Raw genomic sequence first — 10,086 nt, 5'->3', positions numbered from 1 at the left:
ACACACAATCACGTAGCATATCCTCAAGGGTTTGGATAGTCCTTTCAGATTACCCATTTGTTTGTGGATGAAGCGTTGTACTGATGTTCAGTCTTGTTCCCATAGCTTCATGGAACTTCTTCCAGAATCTAGAAGTGAAACGAGTATCTCTATCAGACACTATTGACAATGGTACACCATGCTTAGTCACAACTTCTTTTATAAAAAATTTTGCTAACGTTTCTGACGAGATAGCTTCTCGTATAGGCAGAAAGCGGGCACTTTTCGTCAAACGGTCCACAATCACCCAGATAGTATCATGATGTTTAGCTGTACGGGGTAGCTTGGTTATGAAATCCATGGTGATGTGTTCCCATTTCCATTCTGGTATCTCTAAAGGCTGCATCTTCCCATAAGGCTTCTGGTGTTCAGCTTTGACTTGCAAGCAAGTTAAACACATACCGACGTAATCTACCACATCATTCTTCATTCCCGGCCACCAATAGTCTCTCTTCAAATCCTGATACCTCTTAGTGGATCCCGGATGAATCGAGTAACTCGACTTGTGAGCTTCATCTAGGATTCGACTTCTGAGATTCCCATGATGTGGAATCCACATACGGTCAAACCTAATCTTAACACCATGAGTGTTTTCCATCAGCTAGTCTTGATGTCTAACAATTTTTTACTTCTTCACTAGTCCATCGTCTGCAAGTACCTCAGACTGTACCTTGATGATTTCTTCAAAGAGATCTGAGTTAACGATCAACTTATACGTCCTCACTGTTGTAATGACTTCTTCATTCTTACGGCTTAGCGCGTCGGCGACCACGTTGGCTTTACCAGGATGGTATTTGATATCACAGTCATAGTCCTTTATCAGCTCTAACCATCTTCTCTGTCTCATATTCAGCTCTTTCTGCTCAAAGAAGTATTTAAAGCTTTTATGATCTGTGTAAATGGCACACTTAGTACCATACAGTTAATGTCTCCATATCTTGAGAGCATGTACTACTGTTGCTTGCTCTAAATCATGCGTCGGATAAGTACTTTCATGAACTTTCAATTGTCTGGACGCATAAGATGTTACTTTCCCTCGTTGCATCAACACGCAACCTAACCCACGATGTGATGCATCAATTAAACAACCAAATCCTTATCACCATCGGGTAGAGCAAGGATTGGAGCTTGCGTGAGTCTTTTCTTTAGTTCCTCGAAAGCTTCTTCTTGAAACTTACCCCAGCTGAATACTACTATCTTTCGGGTCATCCCGGTCAATGGTGCGGCTATCTTGGAGAAGCCTTCGATGAATCTTCTATAATAGCCAGCCAACCCTAAGAAGCTTCGTATATCAGTCGGGTTCTGCGGACTTTTCCAATTCGTTATAGCCTCAATCTTAGCTGGGTCCATGGTACTCCCTTCAGGATTAATCACGTGACCTAAAAACTGCACTTCGCGCAACCAGAATGCGCATTTTGAAAACTTGGCGTACAGCTTTTCTTTCTTCAAAATTTCCAATACTTCTCTTAGATGGTCTGCATGGTCAGACTCGCTCTTTGAATAAATCAATATATCGTCGATGAAAACGATAACCGACTTATCTAACATCGGCCAACATACCCTATTAATCATGTCCATAAATGCCGCGGGAGCATTCGTTTGACCGAATGACATAACGAGGAACTCGTAGTGTCCATACCGCGTCCGAAGCGCTGTTTTAGGAATGTCTGCCTCTTTCACCTTCAACTGATGATAGCCTGATCAAAGGTCTATGCGCGAGAACCAGCTCAAACCTTGTAGTTGATCAAACAAATCATCGATCCGTGGCAACGGATATCTGTTCTTCACCGTAAGCTTGTTCAACTCCTGGTAGTCTATACACATTCTCATTCTTCCATCTTTCTTCTTAACTAACAACATTGGTGCGCCCCACGGGAAAACACTCGGTCTTATAAAACCTTTGTCGAGTAGTTCTTGCAGTTGGGACATCAATTCTTTCATATCGGATGACGCCATGCGGTAAGGTGCTTTCGTGACAGGCTAGGCTCCTGGTACTAAATCTATCTAGAACTCTATCTCACACTCCGGTGGCAACTCCTGAAGATCCTCAGGGAATACTTCTGGATAGTCGCACACAACAGGAACACCTTTCACTTCTTTCTTCTCGGTCGTAGCTTCGACAACATACGTCAGGTAAGCACCACACCCTCGTTGTAACAAACCTTCGACTTTTATCATCGAAATGACATTAAGCTCTGAACTTTCTTTATCACCATAAACCGTCACTGTACTACCATCCAAGGACTTTAACCTTATCAACCTACTTATACACACTATCTGAGCCTCAAACTCAGATAGCCAATCCATCCCTAAAACCACATCGAACCCTCCTAAGGTTATAACATACAGGGTCACAGGGAACTCACGTCCCTCTAACTGTATCTTTCAATCCTTAACCATTCTCATTATCCTAACCGAGGTTTCACTAGCGGTTTCTACTGTAAAAGTTTCAGGCACACGACAACTTTTCATTTTTGCTAACGTACTGAATTTCTTAGCTGCAAAACTCCTATTCACACCTGAATCAAATAATACTGAAGCAGAAATACCGTTTAATAGAAACGTACATGTCACCACATCGGGAATCTGCCTAGCCTGCTCTTGATTCAACATGTTGAACCTGGTCTTCGGCCTTGCTTGCTCAGCATCTTTCTTTCCACTTCCTCCAGCTCCACCATCGGTGCATTCCCTTGACATGTGACCAGTCTTGCCACATTTGTAACATGCAGGCTTGGCACTACATTCATGAGCATAGTGCCCCGCCTTCCCACACTTATAACAGACATTCAACCCAACTCTGCACTCCCAGCATGGATCTCGCACTTATAACATGTATCAGAACCGATACCCCATCCACATTCGCCACCGTGCATCTTACCACAAACCTTGCACGACTTCTTCTCCCACACCTTATGTTTCGTGTCCCTAGAGTTCCCAACTGAGTACCGGGTCGTTTAGAATGATTGAACCATTTCCTATCCTTTTTCTCTTTCACCACCACAACATCCTCCACAGCCAGGTCATCATAAACCATCTCTGCGACTTCCACAGCAAAATTGAATGTAGCTGGTTTATTAGCCCTGACTAATGTGCGGACATTTTGTGGCAGTCCTCTTATGTAGCACTTGATCCTCTTAGCTTGAGTGTTGGCCATTTCTGGTACCAACCTAGACATTTGGATGAATTCAGTAGTATACACGTTTCATGACCATGTCTTTTTTCCCGCCTTCAAGTTCAGAAACTTCACTTCTGCCATTTCTACCTCAGCATCAGCACAAAATCATTTCATGACCATCTCCTTCAGGTCATCCCATCTCAAGGCCTTAATATCTTCCCGACTCTTTCTCTGTTCAACTGACTCCCACCAGTACATCGCTTCATAACCGAACGACTAGGTAGCATAACCCACAGCTTGATCAGGTGGCGGTTATCCACTGAAGAGTAGTGATTGGGTCTCCCAATCCAGTCAGCCTTGGTGGGTCGCAACCCTTGAACGACTTGTATTTACATACACCGCGGCCTCGATTTCTCTCTTCAGTCTTCACAGATCGGACTTCACTTGAATCGCCTTCCTCATCATCAGTTTTCTTACCTTCATCGCATGTCCTCTCAGTGGTCCTCACATGGCTTCCAGTAGACCTTTTCGGTTGAAAATTCTCCACTTCAACTGCTACGGCTTCAAGTTGATAGCCTTCATTGTTGCTCGGGTTTCGCCCTGCTGCACTTCATTCCCCTACCGTGTTGGTAACTACTTCCACAGAAGGTTCTTGAATAATGTGTGGTCTGCCACGATGTCCAGTTCGACCTCCTTGTCCCGCAACTTACCTAGCTCCATCCATTGGTATTCTATAAGGAAACACAAACATCATCACTCAAGGAACTATTTAGTACAAGGATAGTAAGGCTAACAGGTAATAACAGTGGCCAACTGTGATTATCTGATCACGTTACTCTCCGTATCCTATACACTTCCCTTTGTGAGTCTATTTGTGTTAGTTCTACTTCTAACAGTTAGACAATCAAACAGTTCATATAATCATGTATTCCTATCTCTAGCAATTAAGCCAACTTCCTTACACATTCTTACATTACACCTGAATTTAATCATATACTTTACCTTTACTTAGCTTGTTTGAGTGACACACGGTTTTCTTGAACTGGCATCTTCTTTCTTTTCTTATTCAAATCTCATTTTCTGTTCGAATCTAAACATATAGGATGCTTAATTCTCTCGAACTCATGCTCTGATACGAACTTGTATGGCCCCTTTACCGATGCCTCACTTTGGACGTTGGGTTTACTCATAAACACAGTTCTAAATGAGTTAAATAAAACTTTCGCGGAATATTAAAACTTTCAATAAACATTTCAAATCATTACTAAAACTTATCTTAATTAACATCTTTTCTCCGCATAATAAAACATCGTTCCATGATTCTTTGGATGCCAGCCTCTTTATTCTCTTGCCATGTGCCCTACTCAAGCTAGCTGCCTCATTCTACTCACCTGCGTGCATACTAAAAGACAGCTACGCTAAGTAAGTTATAGTTAATCATACATTCATGGCCTTACTTATATATATATATATATGTGTGTGTGTGTGTATAAACGAATACACATATATTTTTCTTTATACATCATTCATACACGTATATATACTATCGTTCATACTTTATGCTTTCATACCTTCATTCTTTTGTACTTTCATACTTTCTTGCTTTTCATATTTAATCTAACTTACATACATACTTATACATTTTAAAGAGCATTACGCCCTAATTTGCCTCGAGTATTATTAGGCTTCGGTTCCCTCTTGCCTCGAGTATTATTAGGGCTCGGTTCCCTCTTGCCTCGAATATTGTTAGGGTTCGGTTCCCTCTTGCCTCGAGTATTATCAGGGCCCGGTTCCCTCTCGCTACCATAAAACCATACCTTACCTTTCTTTGTCGTTATCTTTATAACATTCATACATAGTTTCAGTAATATCATACATGCATTATTCATACATACTTTCTTTCACATACTCATTTCATACTTATTACATAATACCTTCCTTAACAATACGTGTAATATCCGAAGATCGTTCACGTACTGTCGAGCATGCATTCATAATATAAACATAACTATCACATTCATCATTATGGCATACACTTACCACTTAAGGTAAGTGTATTGACATTCACATTGAGTATACACACAGCCCCGAAAACATAACAAGGAAATGGGGATAGAAACTCACATGTCTCCTGTTTCTTTCTGAGTTAATAGTGATTCCTTTCTTTAACTGGGCTCGACTAACTATATATCAATTATAAGTATCAATATGTGCCCTAACCATATTATTTAGCTTCCAGCAGAAATGGTTAAGTCTGGTATATTCTAATGGTCGTGTAAGGGATTGCACCCATATGTATGTCCTTGTATTCGAATACTTTGTATTCGAATGGACTCATGTTAGAATACAATTTGTATAGAATATTCATGTATTCGAATTGACAACACTTGTATAATCTTTCTTTCTCTCTTTCGGTATTCGAATGGTACTTGGATAGGACTTGTATATTGTATCCAAGGAATCAAGAGGACTGTATTCAAGTTGAGGTTCGTATTAGAATACACTTATGTTTGAATGGCATGTAATTAGAATACATTTGTATTCGAATGGCATGTAATTAGAATACATTTGTATTCGAATGACATGTTATTAGAATACATTTGTATTCGAATGGCATGTGATTAGAATACATTTGTATTCAAATGGCATATGATTCGAATACATTTGTGTTAGCATTCAACTTGTATTCGAATGGTATGTATTCGAATACATTTGTGTTAGCATTCAACTTGTATTCGAATGGTATGTATTCGAATAGATAGGTGTTAGCTTACAATATGTATTCGAATGGGTTTGTATATGATCTTGTATGTGGATGGAACTTGTGTTAGCATACTTGTAATTTTGTATTCGAATGAACTGATTGTTTTCGAATGATCATGTATCCGAATTGCAACGATTTACAATGTATTCGAATACAACATGTGGCATTGAATTGTATTCGAATTGTCCTCCATGTATTCGAATACCCCACTGTTGGGTATTATCCCCTTTTACTTTCGTTTTCTCGCCATATACTAGCATCCATTCTCCTATCATTGCATCATATCATCCCTTAAACGTTTCCATATCCTCCTTTGCCTAAGATCTAGTCCGGGTGTCCATAAAGCTTGAACCTTTATTGGTCCCGAACCCGTTTAGGCTTGATCTAGGGTTTTTACATGAACCATATATACTAACAAGTTTGTTAAGTCCATTTTTAATATCAAGTTTGTATTTTTATGGCATAACTACACCCGATTTGCCTTAGTACCACGTTTTAGGGCAAACCGTTCTTGAAAACATAATCTTTTAGTGTAAAGAACATACCTTTTCACATTTTTAGGCTACGGTTAGCTTCAGTATGTAACAATAAGCTCGTATCTTGCTTGTATAGTCAAGATCTATCAAGATCCAAGCTTGGTTCTTAATCTTGAACCTTGGCCAACTATTAGAGTGGTTGTGTGTGTGTTTTAGTGTGAGTAGAGAGGCTAGGAGATAGTATGAGTGTTTTAAGGTTTTAGGGAGGTTTAAGGAGTATTTATATACTTTTAAGCCCATTGACCTAAAGCCCATCACCATCCCTTATTCCATCTTTCATTAACCAAGTTCATACTCTTTTTATTTTATTTAACCTAGTTAAATATTAACACCCGTTAAACAAACAAAATTCTTTATTTATTATTATCAAAAGTAGAATGTTACAATTTCTTTCTTGACGCACAAAAAAATTTGTGAGACTCGATTTGAAGATTTAGTAACCCGATTTAAGAAAAATATGTATGAGTGACCTAATTGAAACAATTTTAAAAGTTAGTTACTATTATATGAGATATTCCCTTTTATTAACTAATTAAGCATCTTATTTGCTTTACTAAATTATATATTCTACACTTCATTATTTTTTTTTCGTTTGTTTCATTAAACTATTACTTTTGTTTATTTTACAATTATTATGATCTTCTATACATATTAGAGATTAGAGAGTTATATGAAGTTTAAAGTTTAATTTGCAATCATACACTTAATTTTAAGGCCATAATTAAACCCTTGCTCAACCGATGACAACTTCTCAAGATTGAGTGTATCATTTTCGAAAATAATAATAATAATAATAATAATAATAATAATAATAATAAACTCTAAGTAGCTCTCTAACATATGTTAGTGTTAATAGGGGTGTAAATTTTTCGTATGTTGTTCTTTTCCATGAAATCTTACTTGGTTACTCCACAATTTACGTTGTTAGTGGTGATGCCACAATTAGTTTACTTAAGTCTATAGTCGAATATTAAACCAATTATCCATTAATCATGTACTCAAATAGTCATTAACCCATCCAATTAGCTATTCTACCAACCCCCATAATTGTGTATTATAATAATAACTTACATAGTTTACACATAAATTCACAAAAGTAAAATGATATTTTGGTAGAATTTTCTTGTTTAATATAATATTATAATAGTCAATTTAAACGACTTGTTCAATGGTGGATTGATATCTAACTAATAGACGATTTCATACTAAGCACGTACACAACACAACACCACAAATAATAAATCTTATATGAAAACATAAGAAGAATGATCAAACTATTATTTCACAAAAAAATCATTTACCTCTAAATGAAACACATTTGTTACATAATATCATATTATGCCTTCTATACAAAATTTATTCATATTCAAAAAAAGAAAAAACAAAAAAGGTAAAAAAAAAAAGTCTTTTCCTACTTTTAAAAGTTTAAATAAAATAATATTCACGCAATTAAAAATTGATACACACGAAAACTGCAAGGTCAGCTTCGGTAGCTCCGGCCAGAATTCTTAACTCTTGTGCGGGCCAGCAATGCCTTCGGAATCCAAATTCACACGTTACCAGTAACCACCCTTGACGTCGGCAAACAACTTTCTACACCGGCGGCCGACCACCCACCTCGTCACTTTTCGGCCCAATGTTATTCAGAGGAGCCTCGTCCGAAGTCGATGTGCCAGCGGTGGTCTTCTGTGACCGAACGGAGAACGCTCGCGACAGAAACGACGGTGCTTTTGAAAACACCGACCGCTCTATACTCCCAATTCGGCGGAAAGACCTTCCTTTAACACTGCCTTCACCGGTTCTATACCCCTTTCTTCCACTCCCTTCTCGCGCGAATCTCACCGTGCTTCCCGAGCGGTTTAGCAACGCCTCACTGATAACCTGCTTCCGCACGTTATCAGGTAGCCGCAGAGTAAACCGCTCAGTGTTTTCCCCGGGTTGAACCAGGGAGTGTCCCGTCGAGTGCGACCGAAACTTCTCGGGTCCCCGTACCGACCTCGACCCAGGAGGTTGGTACGGGGGAGCACTTTTAATGCGGTTGAGGACCGGATCCTGGTCGGGGGCGGGAACAAAGATAGAGACGCTGGAGGTATTATTTTCTCCCTCCAGGTGAATATTTTCATCAGCTCCTGACTGCAACTCACCGCCACCGGCACGTTGAGTTGAGTCAGTAGAGTCGTTAACAAGATTCGACCGGCAAACCGGGCACGTCACGTGGTTCTCTAGCCACGCGTCTATGCACTCAGCGTGGAAAACATGATCGCATTTCGGGATTAATCGGATAGTTTCCTCATCTTCGAATTCGTTGAGGCAAACCGCGCATTCCAGCGCTCCTTTTCCAATCTTCAACCCTTTTACCGTGGAATAAGCGAACGTCGGGAATGTTTCAAGTATTTCCGCGTCGAGTCCACGCGAATCCGCGGCTAATCTTCCAGCTCGGCGAATAGAAAGACCAGCTCGGTTGCTTAGACCGTCGTTCGAACACCTACGGATATAAATCGAGAAGAAACCCATGAGGAAGAGAGCAGCTATAAGAACCACAATTATGATGGCCATTGAAGGGCTGAATCTAGCATACTGGTATTGATCATCTGGTGGTGGTGGTGGAGACTGAGCTTGTACACAATAGATCGACGATAACAGTGATAGCAATAACGGGAAAACCCGTACCGGATGGTTGTTGACGGAATTCATAGTTTGGGATTAACGGAGAATCTCCGCGACGACAAGGGTAGCGTGCAAAACAGAGAAAGAAAATTGTGAAGGTTTTAGGTGGGTGTTGTTTAGACTTTTGTTACAAGTTAGGCTTAGATTGGTACCATCTTTTGCTCTTCTAGGTGGAAAACTCTTTATATACATTATTTTAATTAAAATTTATTAATTTAAATGTATCTACGACATCTAGAACTGGCATAGTGAGACTATCTCGTTAAACAAAAGTTTTGGGGTAAAAAGTAAGCTAACTAAATTGTTTAATACTTTTGTAGATAATATTAATCCGGTTTTATTTATACCTAATTTGTTGTTTTTTCAACAATTTAACAAGTACTAAATCTTTCAAGATCACCCCATCAAACTGGTAATAGCAAAAAGTATTTAATAATTTGATCCCATTATTATTTTCCTATTTTTAAACGACTAAGGGTATGTTTGGTTGAAGGTAATGAAATAAAAGAGAAATGGAATGGGAGAAGGAATGGAATGAACAAGGTAATAAAATGGATCATTACTAAGGGTGGCAAACCCAACCCAAATGGATTGTTTTGAGTCAAGATGGATAAACTTTAAAAGTAAAATAGGTTAGGATGGATCATAAAAATTCTTCAAGTGAGTCAGGATGGGTTGGAAATATAAAAGTGAGTTTCATTTATAGGTTAAAATGGGTCAAAACAAAATATCCAAGTTATCCAAAATTTATCTAATTCAAAATACCCAAACTATCATGTGCGAAACAAAACTCATCCGAAACCCAAAAAAACGATCAAAACGAAACAGAAATCCCGAACTGAATAAAACGAAACTGAACCAAAATAAAAAAACGACCAAAACGAAACAAAAAAAAATGAAATGAAACCGAAAAACTGACCAAATCGAAACAAAAAAGCGAAATGCAATCGAAAAGCTAACCAAAA

General features: G+C 38.8%; 1 pseudogene; it reads right to left on the bottom strand.

Moving 5' to 3' along the window:
- Positions 1-8,039: 8,039 nt before the first annotated feature.
- Positions 8,040-9,275, bottom strand: LOC143580467 (E3 ubiquitin-protein ligase ATL6 pseudogene; annotated as a pseudogene).
- Positions 9,276-10,086: the final 811 nt, after the last annotated feature.

Source organism: Bidens hawaiensis, unplaced genomic scaffold (genome assembly GCF_021521415.1).
Source record: "Bidens hawaiensis isolate Kalapana, Puna unplaced genomic scaffold, B.hawaiensis_p1.1 tig00030500_1, whole genome shotgun sequence".
In the NCBI taxonomy this organism is placed as follows: domain Eukaryota; kingdom Viridiplantae; phylum Streptophyta; class Magnoliopsida; order Asterales; family Asteraceae; genus Bidens; species Bidens hawaiensis.
The sequence above is the reverse complement of the archived record's forward strand: the minus strand, read 5'-3'. Positions and strand labels throughout refer to the sequence as shown.